The sequence below is a fragment of the Emydura macquarii genome, unplaced genomic scaffold (assembly GCF_026122565.2).
Source record: "Emydura macquarii macquarii isolate MOO-44397 ecotype Brisbane River unplaced genomic scaffold, CSIRO-AGI_Emac_v2 contig_1947, whole genome shotgun sequence".
Taxonomy (NCBI): Eukaryota; Metazoa; Chordata; order Testudines; family Chelidae; genus Emydura; species Emydura macquarii.
In genome coordinates this window covers 2,116,914-2,134,066 of record NW_027132084.1, presented here as the reverse complement: position 1 = coordinate 2,134,066, position 17,153 = coordinate 2,116,914, and positions in this window count along the sequence as shown.

The following is a 17,153-nucleotide window of genomic DNA, read 5'->3' as shown; positions in this document are numbered from 1 at the left end:
TAACATTTCATCATGTTGCTTCTTGCCTGTGCTTGGGATTCAACCACAGGGAGACTTTCTAGAGGGACCCAGTGGGCTAAAGACTCAGTCCCCATGCAGTGTCTGTGCCCCATGACAGGATGCTGGGCGTGCAGTATAGGCACAATGGGGCCTAGAGATCGTGGACCTCAGTCTGGCCCCAATATGAAACTCTGGTGATGTACAGGTTACCATAAAGAGGAAGACCCCTCCTGGGGCAGAACTGGAAGAGCTCCCCAGGCACAATGCTGACAGCACAAGGGGAATGGCCTTAGAACTCAGCAAATCCTTAGGCAGCATGGGTAAAGCCCCTGGGGCTGCTCCAGTTTACACGGGAGGCTGTTTCCACCCCCACCACAGCACAGAAGCTGGGGAAGGTCTAAAGATGTTGTCAGACCACTTTTGTTCCCCCTCGCGCCGGGCTGCACTGGCAATGCTCAGCTCCCAGTAAAGCCCAGAAGGCAGCCCAGCATTGATTCCTGTCTTCTTTGTTCGTAAGTAACAGCATTTATGAGAATCTTAACCTTTCCCCCTGATTTGTCTGAGCCAGGCGAAGCTCCAGAGAAGCCTTTTAAAAGAAAAAGAACCATGTCTGCTAAGTGCACCAGAAATAAATCCCTATTTACACAGTTGGGCTCCCATCTTGAGATAAGGCACTTGCCGTCTGTCTCCTTTCAAAAGGAATTTATTTTACTTACAGATATCAGCCGTTTTCCAAAGATAAATATGGCAGGGAACGGCTTTTGGCCAAGACGTTCACAGAGTCAGAACAATTAGGGGTGGGGACCAGCTGCCAGGTCAGTGTTCAAATGTCAGCGGCCCGGCTGGCAGAAGGATTTCAGGGAACCCACAAAGCACTACTCGCTGTGCCAGACTCTACGGCACTCAGCACAGTATGGCCAGCCTACCAGTCCCTGATCCTCTTTCTGCCCTTAGATGGAGGTTAGAGCAGCCTAGGCGCTGCTCTAAGCTGCATTCGCTGACTGTGGCTCCCTAGGGAACACTTTCTAGCTGGGGATTGCTGGAGCACGTTGCACTCTGACTAATCCCCCTGCCCACCCTCCTCTCCCCCCCAGTGCCCACCCTGCTCTGGGGCCTTTCCAGTGGTGAGTCCTCCAGTCCAGGGGAAATCCCAGGCAGGAATTGCGGGTCAGTCCGCATTCCCTTTGTGCTGCCTAGATGGCTCAAAGGGATTGGGGCAGGGCAGAGACTCTGCCTCTCTGAAGCCAACAGGAGTCTTTCCAAGGACTTCAGTGGACTTGGAGCAGACCCTAGCTCACCTGGGGGTGTGAGTCAGGATTTGAGGGCAGATTTCTAGGAGGAATTAGTCTCTCTGGTCTGTAGCACCCGGATTATCTTGTCCACTTTGTCATAAAGCCCTCAGGCCTTAGGGACTCACCTAGGGCCTGAATCTGCCATCTCTGTGAGGAAGCCTATTGATGGGATGGCTCACCTAGGACACATTGGGTTTAGTGGGAGGGTGCTGGGTGGGAAGTAGCTTAGTGGGTGCGGTGCTGTTGGCCTGCGATATACAGGAGGTCAGACGAGATGATATAGTGGTCCCTTCTGGCCTTGAACTCTACAACTCTATGGCCAGATTGTTGCATCTCCTTACACAGCCGCCAGGCATGGGGCAGGCAGGCAAGGGGAGAGGAGTAGGCAGAGCCATGACTGCCCATGCACCACACCAGCCCATTGCTTGTAGGGAGGATGTTGCACCCCTACTAGAGGCATTATAGATAGTTCCTTCTGCAACTGAGATCTCCTGGAACCAACGTGCCTCTCCGTTGCACAGTACTTCCTGGCGCTCCCTTGAGTTACTCCTGACATGGGGCTGTAGTTTAAATGACACAGTCTGACCCACAGTAAATTGCCAGTCACCATGAGTAAGTGCAGCAGAATCAGGGCTCTTAGTTTTGCATCTTGAACATTTTTGGGAACGCCTTGTGGATAAAATGATCCATATGTTGCCAGCTTTCAGGATTTAATAGTGAGGCTGCTGATTCTTGGTGTTTTTCTTAAAGCCCCAACTCTTGGAGTCATGGGATTATGTGACACTCTCAGCTTTTATTTAAAAATTTAAAAATAAGTTTCTAACTCTCCTGATTGGGAAGTAAAGCTTGAAAACAAGACCCCTGAAGGCTCAAAAGGCAAATAAAAAGAAACCCAAACAATTTTTTTTTAATAATCTCATGGATTTCTTTGGTGGCCTGACTTCTGAATTGTGGACTTGGCAATTCTGCTACATTGGGCATCCATATCTGTTAGTGTCGGACTTTGCAGGCACTAAGAAAGGATTCTGAAAAAGCAGCATATACTGGAAGAGTATTGGCATGAGAGACCGCGTGTATGATAGCAGAAGACACAAAAATCCCCACACTAATAAATATTAAACATCAGACACTTCATTATGTAAACACAGAACTCTGTGGCATGGAACCTACTGTAACAAGTGAAATGAAAATATAATGAACACAAACTGTCCTGCTAATACTCTTTCTATTTTTTTCCCCCTGCGTCAGAGTTAATCACTATAGTCAGTTTCAGACGTTGGTTCAGACCTTGAATCAAAGAGGAGATGGGAATTGATTTTCGTAGATAATTCTCACCGTGGGAATACTTGAAATTTCTATTGCAGGCAGCAATTTTGTGGGCTACAGGAAAACAAAGGCTGGGACAGCAGAGGATGTCCAGCATTAACGCTGATTGAAAATTTTCCATCAGAACTGGGGGTTTTTTTTTTATGGAAAATTCAACACGGATTCACCAAGAAAGTCATACCTGCCCTTGACTTTAGCAAAGCTTTTGATACGGTTTCTCACAGTATTCTTATCAGCAAGTTAAAGAAGTATGGGTTGGATGAATGGACTATAAAATGGATAGTGAACTGGCTAGAGCATAGGGCTATTGCAGGCAGCAATTTTGTGGGCTACAGGAAAACAAAGGCTGGGACAGCAGAGGATGTCCAGCATTAACGCTGATTGAAAATTTTCCATCAGAACTGGGGTTTTTTTTATGGAAAATTGGGTTGTTGTCAGATTTACACCCACATGACTGTGAATTTGGCCTAATTATTTTTTTCTGTGCCATCAGTGATGAGAACATTTTAAAGCCACACCAGAAAGGTGACTGACTCTGCAATGAGAGGCAGTGTGATGCAGTGTACAAACCCTGCCCCTGTCAGGAAGGGGTTAAAGAGCGGCTTTGGGTTCATCGCACCTGCGAAGCATGCTGATCTTGGAGGAGAAGCCTCCAAAAGGGAGAAGCTCTGCTCAGAAGGCCCAGTTCCCAGAGAGGAGCACAGAAGAGATCTAGGCTTCCTGTGAACACAGAGCAGTAGGACAGATGGCTGGAGAATAGGGCAGAGAAGTGGGTGCTGCTTGTTATTTCTGTTAATTTAGTTGACTTTCCTTTATTGCCTTGAGGACTGAGACTAGGGCCTTGACCCCGGGGCAGACCCTTGCTGGGAATACAAGTCCCCTGAAGAGAAGGTAGAAGGTGGTAGGTGGTAGCCCAGGACAGATGCAAGAGGTCTGACCAGACAGACTTAAACCTCTTGCTTCAAAGGTCCCTGGAACCCAGGGAAGAGAGAGGGGCTGAGGTTCCGTACAGCCTCACCAGAGGCCTGCCAGGGACATCACTTGGCAGCTGTTCCCATGGAGCCGAGAGCACGGGCATGTACCTGGCAAGGTTCATGAACTCGCCCAACACCTGTCCCTTTTGCGGTGAGAGGGAGACCCTGGTGCACATCTACGTAGGGTGCATCAGGCTGCAGCCCCTTTTCCAGCTTCTCCAGAACCTCTTACTGAGGTTCTGGATGCACTTCTCCCCGCACCTCCTGATTTGTGCATACCCCATCCGTGGCCCCGCAAAGTCAGGGAACCTCCTCATCAACCTCCTCCTGGCACTGGCAAAGAGGGCCATCCATCGCACCAGAAGGAGGAAGTAGGACAGGGGCAGGGGGATGCTCTGTGACTCTGGAGGCCTTTTTCTATTCCCTTGCTCGGTCATATCTCTGGGCAGAGTTCCTTTGGGCAGCACCCACTGACTCCTTAGGTGCCTCCGAGGGGCACTGGATGCTATTTGGGGTTTTCTGCTCGGTGTCCTCCTCTGGTTCCTTGATAGTCAACCTCTGGCCTCACTACCACTCCTGTTTTCTCCTTTGCGGTCACCAGAAATCACTTATGGCCTGGGCTAAGTAGTTCCTCCCCCTTAGCTGAGAGGGCGGGCCTTTAGTTATGGGTGGGCCTAGACCCCCCTATCCTGGTACTACTAACAGGATAGCCTTACCGGAAGACTAGAAGGAAGAGCCCAGATACAAGGGGCCAGATGCACTCTTGGGCCTGGACCAGTGCTGTTGACCTGGTCTGAGGTCTGGGGCTACTGGGTGAAAAGCCTGGTTTACCGGGAAAGGGATGAGACCAAAGCTGAGCTGGCCAGAGGTCCAAGTCACAAGGCAAAAGGGGACCACCGGTGGACCTGTGTGGCTGGACTAGAGAGAAAAAGCCCAACACCCTCTCACCTGGCCACAAGGCGGGACACCAGCTGGTGAGTCACTTTGCCACAGGGCGATGTAAAAAAATGTCAAAGGCCTGAGAAAACGTCCTGTCAACGTAGTTATGTAGGAAGTTCTTCCGTCCTTTAACGGAGTTCTTTAGTGGGAAATTAGGAGCTGGATCACGGAAGACGCTTCCCCAAAGAACAGACAGCCCTTCAGGAAACACAAGACCTAGATATGAAATACACAACAGTGCGCGTAGATATAAAAATGCCAGCACCTGACGTGCCATCTGGAATGGGAAAAGTAGTCAAGATAAAGACGTCCTAGGCAGGCAGCAGTGCAGTTATGAGAAGGACAGAAAAGAAAACTTGTCGGGAAGGAACTATGACCATGTTGCCCAGCAAACGTCAGTAAGGGTATTTATGGCCCAGAAGCATATTGTAACGGGGCCAGAAGACCCCCTTGCATGGAGCTGGAATGAACCAAGGTCCAGGAAAGGGCCTTTCAGCAGAAGAGAATATACAGTCCCGGGGAATTAGGAGTTGGATGCAGAGGCCTGCGGGGAGAATCCCAGGACTGCTGTTCCTTTAAGGCCCCAGGATCCGGAGCCCTGTAGAGTAGAGTGGGGCCAAGCGCTCCTTTCTTGCGGCCAATCAGGAGGTGTTCCCTGGAGAAGGACAGTAGATAGACTGCCTCCTCCCTCAGAGCATGGGAGATACGGGTGAGAGAAGGAAGCCAGAGCTGGAAGATGAAGCTCCAGCGAAAGACAGCTACGAGGAGCCACCATGTACACGTCAGCTGTTGCAGGGAAAGAGCCCCCTGTGGATGGCGGAAGAGCCAGAGAGAAGCCCGAACCTCTGGATGGCAGTGATGGACTTTCTTGGTGGAACTGTTTGGACCTGCTTATGGTCATTAGCCCATCCCCAAGTGGAAGGGTCCCAGAAGAGAGGGAAGCTGCTGCAAAAATAAGCTCTGGCCAGGAGGGACTACTCAGGAAGCAGAAGATCCAGCAAAGCTCCTAAGCCTATAACCAAGAAAAGATTGTTCTGGAGAACTGGGATGGTCCTTCTGTGGCTGATTGTTACTGGCCAGGAAACGACTAAAGAGGACATTTGTACCTGTCAAGCTCTCATCTGCCAGGTGGTGACTCAGCAATCTACTTGGGCTCCAGCGCCAACGTGAAGCAGGTGAAATGCTTTGTAGTGCAATAGAACAGCAATGGGATTTATGAGCAGATCACCTGTTACGAGCATCTCGTTGCTACCGCAGAGGAAGAGAAGTCGTCCGATGGCGGGCTGTCTTCTGCATGGAACTCCCATCTCAGCTCACATACAAACCGCTCGCCACACACACAGCAGAATGCCAGAGGCGAGCTAGAGCACAGATCCTCCGAGGCAGCCCTCGTTTTGCCATGAGTCAACAGCAGCTGACAATGACGGTAATGCAAAGTAAAATGTTTTCTTGCAGACATGAATCACCATCCCGCAGAAGAAGACCTGATCAGAATCACAGTCAAGGAGGAAAGAAATGTCACAGAGTGCGCTTGGGACCGTCAAGACATTTAATATATTGTGTCTGTTTGGGACAACACAGGCTGTCAGCATGAAGAAAAAGCAAAAGGAGCTAATGCTTCTGGAATGTGCACGGGGAACGAATGATTGTCTCTTCTATGTTCCCGGGAAAACCTGATAAACGTGAATGACATTCAGTGTTGTTCTGTTTGAAATGCCAGCCAAACAATGATTTGGAGAAAATGATATCCCTTTTGCCTTCAAGCCCTCCGCTGATGGAAATCAGCATAGCTGCATCAAAGACATTGTCAATGGAGCTATGCTTACCGACCTCTGGCCCATTGTATCTATTACAAGAGAAACGGCAGAGAGGGGCCAAATATTCCTGAAATGTGCTTCATGGCAGGAGCCTGGGAGAGAGAGAATTTGGCTTCTTCTTCTCTTTGTAGATGCAGCCGCAGAGGAAAAGAGAAATAATAGAGGGGGAGAAAAAGAAAAGAGCAATCCAGAATGATTTTCACTTCTAGAATGGGAGAGATGACAGACATTTAGATGTTTTACAACAGGGAAAGTCTCTCTTATGCCTCACTTGAAATGAGTTATTGGTGTTCTCTGCAGTTCCCCATATAGATCTGCTGGCTGACATGGCTCAATGAAAAACCTGCCAGCAGCTGACCTAATTGATTTAATGGAGTATAATGAGATGGTAATAGGTGTATTTGTACCCACAATAAGGGCAGTGATGCAGGTGTGACAGGCAGTTTTCATTTATGCTCACTGAGGTTTCTTTCTTTTGCTAAACACTGAATTGGCAGTGCCCATTTTGGCTTATATTTTTTTTACAAAGACATGAAAATTGATCTTTTGCTTTTCAGCTATGCACCTCATAGGTCAGGGAATGCAAATTTAGGAAGTTATTGAGGTTAATATATATTCATACATGATAGAATTGGGTAAATAGTGGGATAATATGTATTCACAAACACATTCAAACAATCCAAATTGTAATTCAGTCTAATCAGGTACATACCCTTTTTATGACCCATTCTGAAAAAGTCCTATAGCATTTAATAGAAAAGGATCATCCTTTTATAAGTGTTTGGTTTTTTTTTTTTTTTTTTAAATCCATTAGATTTGAATATGAGAGAGGGCTATAGCTCTGTTTTAAAATACTATAGGTTGATATAAAAACCCTTTTGGAAAGCAGTACACTGTCTATTAAATGCTATAAGGTTTTAGAATAATTTCTATAGTCCTCAATTAGTTTCATCCCTCTTAAGTTCTATAGGGCTTTTCTTTAAGAGGCATCTCATGTGATAGTGGTTTTTTTGTGTGGATTTTTAGGGAGGAGCTTTTACTTGTGCAAAAATGAATATTTGTTCCCAGAAACATGGATGTGCATCTGAAACAGAGAAAGGAAAGATGGTCTTGTGGTCAGTATGCTAGAGGGCGATGAGTTGTATTAAAATAGAAGGAACATGTGAACCTAAAGAGTCACACATGTTAACACGACCCAGTCGTTGTTCAACATGAAACAGGTAAGGTTTGGGGTTTGGTATACAGAGACCTCTGCTTGCTTAGTACCATAACAAGCATATTAGGAAAAATCCTTTTAACCTCATAGTAAAGATTCAGAAAAGAAGGAAAACCAGTTAAAGCATTTGTAAAGTACATAATTAAATAAAGGCTTTCATTTTAACAGCATCCCTGGCTCCCTTTTCCCTCCAGCTGGAGAGTCTTTAGAAGGAAAACTCCTTTGTCTGACAATCTCTTAGAAGATTTTAAAGATGGCGATAACTGTCCTTTTGGAGAAAAATGTTAGTTGAGATGGGCTGGAGTTGTCATTGTTGCTCTTGTTAAAGTCCGATCCTGTTTCCTAGAAGTCAAAACGAGACAAACACACACAAAGGGGAGAGAAAAGAACAGCAAAGACAGAAAATGCAGCTTCTGCCTCTGATGTTGACTCTCATGGTCTTATTAGCCACTGTGGGTCTGTCTACACTGCAATGTAAGCCTAGGGTTAGGAGAACTGGACTTAGCAGACCCTGGTTTGTTAACCCAGGGCTTGAGCATCTACACTCATTTGCAACCCCATGTTAGGAATTATTGAACCCTGGGTCCCAGCCTGGGGCTCCAGCGTCCGCACTGCACTATGTTGGTCCACGTCCAACAACCCACCTCCCAGACTTCCTAGCACCTCCCAAAATGTGGTTGCTCTAGCGCTTTGTTCTTCAGTGATGATTTTAAGCTTTCTTCTAGGTGATTGATGAAATGTTAAATTGCATAGGGCCAAGAACTGAACCCTGCGGGACCCTATAGAAACATACCTGCTCGGAGATGATTTCCCTGTTTACAGTTACTTTTTGAGATCTGTCAACCAGCCCTTATTTAATCTATTTCATGTGAACCAGGTTAATTTTTTTATCATTTTAGTTTTTTAATCAAAATGTCATGCAGTATCCAGTCAAATGCATTACTGATGTCTAAGTATATTACAACAGCACTACTAGCTTTATCAACAAACCTTGTAATATCACAAAAATAAAATCAAGTTACTTTGAAAGGATCTATTTACCATGAACCCATATTGATTAGCATTAATTATATTACCCACTTTTAATTCTTTATTAATAGAATCCTGTACCATCCACTCCATTATCATGCTCAAGACCGACGTCAGGTCGCCACACCTATAATTACCCTGTAGTCATCCTCCTCAGTCAGCTCTTTTAAAACCCTTGGATGCAAGTTATCCAGACCTAGGAATTTTAAAATATCTAACTTTAGTAGCTGCTGCTTACCATCCTCCTGGGAGTCTATTGAAGTGAAATGTGTTTCAACATCCTCATACGATATGAGTATATCATCTGTTTTTTTCCCTAATACAGAACAGAAATATCTATTGAACCCTTTTGCCTTTCTACATTATTATTGGCAATTCTACCATTCCCAACTAGTAATGAACCAATACCACTGTTGGAATTCTTTTTGTTCCTACTATATTTTTAAGAATCCTTATTATCCTTAACTCTGCTGGCCATTGATTTCTCCTTGTGTCCTTTTGCTTCCCTTATAATTTTTCTGTAATACTTAGCTTCTGATTTATATTCATTACTATCAACTTCCCCTTTCTTTCACTTGTTACATAGTTTTTTTTTTTTATAGTTGCCTTTGTTTCCCCTCTAAGCCCCCTTGGTTTTTAACCAATGTGGCCTTCTTTCTCAATTGTGGGATTGTGGCTTTTTTTCTTTCCCGATAGTGGGAATTTCCCAGTAGAGATCAGTTAAACGATCTGATAAATTTCTAAGGATGGGTTTTAAAGAGAAATAACAGCCAGCGCTGTGATTCTGATCTTATTTGTCGCACGCTACAGCTGTAAGTTCACACACAGCAAAAGAAAAGAAAGAGCCCTGAAGTGCATGGAGAGAGGATCTGGAGGACACATTCTAGTGGACAGAATGAGTCCCTGGAGACCATTAAATGCCAAATTCTCAATCACATGAGCACACAGCTTCCTCTGAAATCAACGGCAGGCTTCTGAGGGGCACCTGCGGGGAGAACTGAGCCCCAAAGCAGGGGTGTGGACAGTGTGTAGCGTTTGCCTGGGTTACTCTCAGTTCTCTTCTTGGAGGAGATTCCTGTTTTAAAGCACAGGTACCATAGAGGATGAAGCTCTCACACCCCAGAATAGCTGTAGCACATGCAGTAGTAGTGCAAGAGACACACACCAGTGGCGTACCAAGGAGAGGGTGGAAGGGGCCATGCTGCTGGGTGCCGGCCTGAGCTGGGCACCGGCGGGGCCCTCCTCGGGGGAGCCACCCCCTGCTGACATCCCCGGCAGCTGCGCTGACCTGGCCCCTCTGCTTCTGCGCTGGTTGCAAGGAGGAAACGGCAGGGGTAAAGCATAAACCTCTGCAGACTGAGCTAACGGCCTGTGTTCTCCTAGCTGGGAGCTGTGTCTGACCCATATCCTCTGCAGGTTGGGCACAGAGGGGGGGATACAGAACGATGGGACACACATCTGTCCCCTGGCATTGCTCACAAGTGCCAATTGTGATACAAACAACAGTCTGACAGGAAGGGTCTCTCTGCCTTAGGAGCTTATCTTGGCCCTCATCACCCGGGTTTCTGAGCACATGGCCATCTTTTACAGGTATTTAACCACACACCAGGGCCACGTAATTAGCCCTGTTTCGCGGATGGGAGAAATGTGTTCTGGAGAGGCAAAGTGACAGGCCCAGCGTCACACAGGAAGTCCATAGCAGAGCAGGGAACTGAGTCTAGGTTCCCCAAGCAGACTGAGCCAACCAGTTCACGGCTACCTGGTGGCCTGTGTGTGACATCAGCAGGCTACAACTTTCAGTTCCCATGAAGCTGGGCTGGATTCAAAGGGGCAACCTCCTGCCGCAGAGAAAGGAAACTCATGCCTCATTGCTAGTCCCCCGAGGTCCAGCGTCAATGCCTCACAGAGAGGGAAATCTGTCTGATTTGGCAGGGTGTAGGGATTTGTTTACATCACAGCTGCCACCAAATGAGGAACGACAGGAACTTGGGCGCTGCAACATTTGGATGCTGTTATTCTAGTGATTGTAACCGTTAACGGGCAGTTTGCTTGATTTCTGCGTCCATGAATCACCTCGAGCACATTGTAGCGCCCATTTACTGGTGCTGCAAGGTTCCCCCGGAAGTGGGGAAGGGGGGCAACCTTGGATTTACACAGCAGTGTGGCCTTGTGCACTGATCTGCTCCGTCGTGGGGCTCTTTTCCCTTCTCCCCACTTTGCTGCACGGCAAGATTTCTTGCTGTAAACCAGAGCACTGGGATACCCTGCCAGGGCCTGGGAGGCTTGGGAACTAGTCTCATTTGCAAGGGGAAGATGTAGTTTAAGGAAATTTCAGCTGCAAGCAAGGGAGATGGAGAGAGGGGCCGGGCTGCCTCTCTAGCCTCACTTCTTGGCCATTTCCTCCCTGGGCTCTGAATAGAGCAAAGCTGGGTGGAGGATGGAGGGGATGTTTTTTTTTCTCTCTCTCCATTGGATTGTTTCAATGCTACGTGCAAGAAAAGGGGAAATGGGATGGGGAAGGAAGGTAATGTTGGTCTTTCTCTGGGAAGCTGGAGATGAAAGCAAGTATCTTGATCTAAAAGGGCCCAGCGATGTAGATTCTATTTAAGCACTCGGCGACTTGCCAGCGCTAAGGGGGAAAACTGCATGCTGGCGATAAGGAAAGCTTCTTGGGGAGGGCTGTACTTAACCTGGTACTTTGAATTCCACCTGAGAAGGCAGTATTCTAATCAGAGGGAGAGGGAGACAGGACAGCAGGAGCCTCTGATGGAAACAGAGCACAAGGGAGGGGAGAGGAAAAGGTGATCCATTTTAGAAAGCAGCTGGCTAGTTACCAGGTGCATGAGTCCCCAGGATCGAGGCAGAGTAATTCAATCAGAGGAGTGGACTGCATTTCTACCGTCTGAGCTGCAGCTGTCTCCCCAGCTTCTACCAGGCCTGGGGTGGAAGGATGCTTCATGTAGGACTTGGGAGATCTGAGTTCAACACCATGCTCTGCCACAGACTTCCTGTGGGACCTGTGGCAAGTTACTTCCTCTCTCTCTGCCTTGGTTTCGCATGTGTAAAATGGGGGCTGCACCTCCCCCCCCCACACAGCAGGAGGATAAATGCATTCAAGACTGTGAGGTGCTGGGATGTTAGGGGGATGGGGACGATATAAGTACCTAGAATAAGACTGGGATACTACGCAACCAGACATTTAATAGGTGTACAGGCCTTGCTGAAGAGGAACAGGGAAAGAAGGTGACAGTAATAATACTGAGACCTACTATAATAACACATAACAGAGTCTGTAATAATAACACATGGTTCCTAAAGAGCACTTCTCACCAGTAGCTCTCAAAGCACTTCATTGGGGGATGGTGTCTTTATCCCCATTTTACAGATGGGGAACCTGAGGCAGAGAGAGAGAGAGGCCGGGACTGTGCAAGGTCACCCAGCAGACCAGTGGTTGAGCCAGGAATAGAATTCAGATCTCCTGACTTGTACACCAATGCTCTGCCCACTGGACCACACTGCCTCTCTTCTGTAGTCAATGGGAACTGCCCCCCCCATGCCAGGGTTGGTTTTGGTAAATGATCTCAAGGATTTCTTCCTACAGAGTTTTACTACAGTGTTTTACTATAGACCCAGGAAAGCTCTTAACCAATTAACAGCATATGCACTCATCTACTAGTAACTTTGAGCAATTAACAGGGCATATATTTAAGGCATTTTTGCTGCACAAAGCATGGATGCATTCCTCTTCCCTAGGTAGGTGGGAGGGGATGAGGGTGAAGAGTTCAGCTGTAACCTCTCAGCTGGGTACTAACACACTCAAAGCAGGTGCTGGGACCTTTCTCTTTTTGTGGGTCCCTGAGAGTGGAGAAGGGGGGGTCAGAGCTCCTTTTCCTTTCCATCCTTCCTAAATGCAGGATGGCCTGTCAGAGGGATGGAGTTGTTTGGGTGCCCACGCAAATATGGGGCCAGTTTGGTTTTAATTCTGGAGTTGCTAAAACCTTACCTTGCATGAATCTTCCTACTTTGTATGAATCTCTTTCTTTCCTTCTTGACCTGCCTCATCTTCTGTGTGTGTGTGTGTGTGTGTGTGTGTGTGTGTGTGTGTGTGTGTGTGTGTGTGTGTGTGTGTGTGTGTGTGTGTGTGTGTGTGTGTGTGTGTGTGTGTGTGTGTGTGTGTGTGTGTGTGTGTGTTTTTTTCCTGTAGGATAAAAGGGAAAAGCCTCCTCCTGATATTATTATACAACAAGAACCAAAGCCTCAGAATGGGAATGTGGGACTGTGCCTTTAAGGAAGCAAAACATCTTGGGATGCCTGATTTAGCTCTGTAAGCTGTTGTCCCAGACTAGGTTTAGCTGGGTCAGGATTGCTCAGTGGAATAGACCAAGGGTAGTCTTCCGTTTGGATCTATCTGACCATCCCTCCACCTGTTTTTCTCCATAGCCATAAATCCACTCAGTAGTAAGTATTCTCCACACTAAAAGATAATACAGTCATCCAATCACAGGGCAAAAACAATCCCATCGGACTGAAAGAACTAAGCACTCGCCACCAGTACCAAACCGTGAACAGTTTGCAAAGGGATCAAGTTAGTTCACACAAAGTCTTTGACAGACATTTCTGAATAGTGATGATGTTTGCAGAACAGACTAGGGGAAAAGAAGGGCTAAATTATAGCTGAATAATTCATTTGTAATGAATGATTCCACCAGCTCGAATCAGGAGATTTTACCAAGGTGGTGGAAAATCCATCACTCAGTTCACTTAAAAACTAGGCTCCACAAGTCACTAGACTATCGGCTCTCAACCAGGTGGTCACAAACAGGAGTCAGGAGGTCATGGTCATCCTGCCCTTCCTGTAGCTAAATGAGAAGAAGTGGGTCCCAGTTAGTGCAGACAGCGGATCCTGGTCTGGAAAAGGCTGAGAACCACTGGAGTCAAACCAGTTTCCACACAGCAGCAAACAAGCTACTAAGCATGCAAACAGTATCCTCCTTGTTTATTTTCTGCACTGCTTGCCCCTCTGTATTGGCTGGATCTAACCATCTGTGCTTCCGGGAGGGATATCTGACAGACCTTACCAGCAGGGTTTGCATAACAGGTGAGGCCCTGGAATAGGTCAGCGTGAAGCATCGACGTGGAGCTTCTGTTGCACTGGCAAATCCTTTAGACATCTTGCTTTCTGTCCGTAAACTTTGTATATATTTAGTATCGACTTCAAAACGTTAGCTTTCCTGCAGTAGGTTAGTGATTGATGCTTTTAGTTAAGGGAAATCAGAGCAGCGTGCTAGTTTCCTGTGTTAAGACTGCCACCAAGAGGGCAGAAGAAGCAGGCCCTTTCCTAGAAAACAGGGAGAAGGGTTTTAAGAAGTAAAGTAAGGAGAACTCCTTTCTTTGAGCAACAGCAGAGGTTTGAGATGTTGGGTTATGAGTTGCCTTCCACTCTGGGCCCGCTCCATGACAGCGGTGCCCCAAGTGGCTGTATCGAAGAATTGCAATGCGATTTATACATGCATAACAAAAGTGGCCACTTAGAACTTCACAATTGCCTCTGTGCACCCCATCCAAACTTCCCAGCTGCAGCAGGTACAGACAAAACATTCTCCTTCTCCTAAAACACAGGGCCTGTATCGCATAAACTCAAGCAGAACCTTAGTCCTATGTAGACTGAGACACAGTTATAGAGTCCTGATTCTGCTCAGTAGAGGGCAGTGGTGTTCATCACACAATGTCCAGTTTATGGCTAAGTCTCTGGTGTACCAAGTGCTTTTAAACAATGGAATGGTGGAGCTACCATGAACATTTCTCTCTTGCACCATTACGAAGTCAAATCTGCCAGTCGTCAGTCAGGATGGTTGTAATATCCTGCAGATTGGAATAGCTGAGAAGTAAGAGAGCAAACCGTGTGGTCCTTTAGCCATGTAGTGGATATCTAAGTATGGATAAATCCATCCTAAGAATGCTGGGAAGAGGGACTATGGGGGTCTGGCATGGAGGGAATGAGGCAGGGGCTTTAAGTGGGGATCTTAAGGGGAGCCAGGTTATGGGGGTTATATGGAGCTGGGGGCTGTATGGGACAGGGCCGTGGTGGCAGACATATTGAGGAAATGTAGTTCCATCAGCCAGTCTTGACTAAACACCACCTAGGTTGCCCAGATCTGGGGAGTAGCTCTCAATGGGTTTCATTTTTAAATTGTAACCGTGTCCTATAGCAAGATGGTGTGTTCATTCATGGGTGGGTGGCTGGGTGGGAGAGAAAGAGAGAAAAGACTGGAGTTTGTGAGGACTGGCATGGTCTAACTAGAGGAACCCAAAGGAAAACAGTGCAACGTATCAAAACCAGACCATTTCAAAAACATTTCCTCAGCAGAAGCGAGTGGAGATTTCACTGGAACAAGAAAAAGGGAAGGTCTCAGATGGAAGCAGATTTTGCAGTTTGCCTATTCAAAACTATAAAGACAGGAAGTGATTGATGTTTGTATGTAATTAACGATGGGCCAGCCACCCACAGCTCCCACTGAAGTTGTATGTGCTCGTTGCTTCTCGGGATCCGGCCCACAGTTAGCGTCAGAGGAGCAACGATCCCAGCGTTGCTCACATCCAGGAAAGAGGGCTGTGGCTGTAACTCCCACATCCCCAGGACTTTGACTCCCCCAGAAGCACTGATGCTGCACCACTTGTTAAGTGCTGTCCTTCAAATGAGATGTTAAACCAAGCGCCCTTTTGCCCTGCTCTTTCAAGGGCTGTCCTGCTGGTAGCTAAAGATCTCAACAGCATATTTTCCACTGCCCAGGCCAATGTTCCCTCTCTGAGTAAAACCAACGTGAATGCCCACGGCTGGCGTGACTGCTCAATGCTGAGTAACTGCTCTGTTTGCCTAGACAGGCGATACAGCAGAGGCAATATACACAGAGCTGATTATTGCACAGTGAAGAGCCGGGATCAGTTCAGACACCCACAGCTGGATACAACATACAGTATCTTTGCCAGTGAAAACTCAGATTCGGTTTCTCCAATGCAAAGCTATTTCTTTGAAGCTACACATCACAGACAAACGGTAAAGGACATACAATGCCTCTCCTTAATAAGCCTCAATTCCCCAAATGTAAATCCTCAGTAACTATGCTGGCCCCACATAGTGTCCTGATTAGCAAACAAAGCGTGTATAGCTACCAGTGCTAGGTGGAGACTGTTTCTCTTCTTCTTCTTCTTAAGTACTTGGTCTGCTTAATGGTCCCTTGCAGCAGTGTGTTGGCTACCATGAGACCCTCTGGTTCTTCTTCTTCTTGAGTACTTGATTTGTGGAATGGTCCCTTACGGTAGGGCGTTGGCTATCCTGAAACCCTCTGTTTCCAAAGTCCCTCTTCAGACATTAATTGGGGTGCGCCTGGCATGTGATATTCCCCAGTATTTATACCTTTTTCCCAAAGGAGTCACATGTCCCCAAAAGATGCTCTGCTAGCACTTACTTAGCAGATCATGATTATTTATTACTTGTTTTTCTAATTAATTTTGGAAGGAACAACAAGGATCGGCTGACATGTACATGCCGTCACACGTTCACCCGGGCACCTAATGTCGTGCTGTTTAACGGAGTCCGTTGACCCAGCTCAGTTAGTCCCAGCTTCACCATTACACACCTCTACGTGTACACCCTGGGTGAACTGGTCATTGGCTGACCGTGGCCATTGATGTCTTGCATCAGCACAGCTACACACACACAGGGCCCTTGGATAAATATTCCTAGCTTATGTCAATGCCCAGTGCAAGTTCAGTAGTCTCAGTGATTTTCCATCCAACCTCTCCAGTGCTAAGAGGCCTTGCTTCCAGAATCCTCTAGCACTCAGACTTGCCAACCTTTACCAGACTCATGTCAGCCCCCGTGATTTAGAGTCATTCTGCACCATCCCAACACACAGGGATTTGGGAAACTTAGAACATGAAACGAGCTACATTGAACACCATTCTAATCCATTTGGATGTGTTCCTTTTATTTGCCAGTTCGTTTGTGGACATCTGTTACAGATTGTTTCGTTTTACAGTCATCATCTTCTCTTACTGTGCACAGGTACATGTCATGATTCTATGGACTGTATCTACTAGCTGTGTCATTACAAGGCGCCCCAGGTGGGCACCTTGTGTACCGGGGCAATCACACAGCCACTCAGGCATGTATAATCAGATAAGCAGCATTGTCTAGGCGAGGATTGGCAGTCAGGGGACCTGGCTCCCATTCTCCACTCTGCCAAGAGCTCTCTCTGCTGCTGTGTGCCAGACATGTCCCGGTTTGGTGCCTCAGTTTCCCCATGTGTACCATGGAGATGATATTTACCTAGCTTTATCAAGTACTTTGAGATCTCTGGGTCGATGGGAAGGGGACCATTGCTATTATTATTATTAGGGTGTCTAAGTGCCAGCGTTAGTGTCCGAATGCAGAACTTGACCACCTAACCAAGAGGCCCCAATTTGAAAATTAGCTAGTGTGCTTCCTTCGCAGCACCCTGCAAACTCATCAGTGCCTGTCAAAAGCTGACTTCACCCCAGACCAGAACTCCAGAGCCGA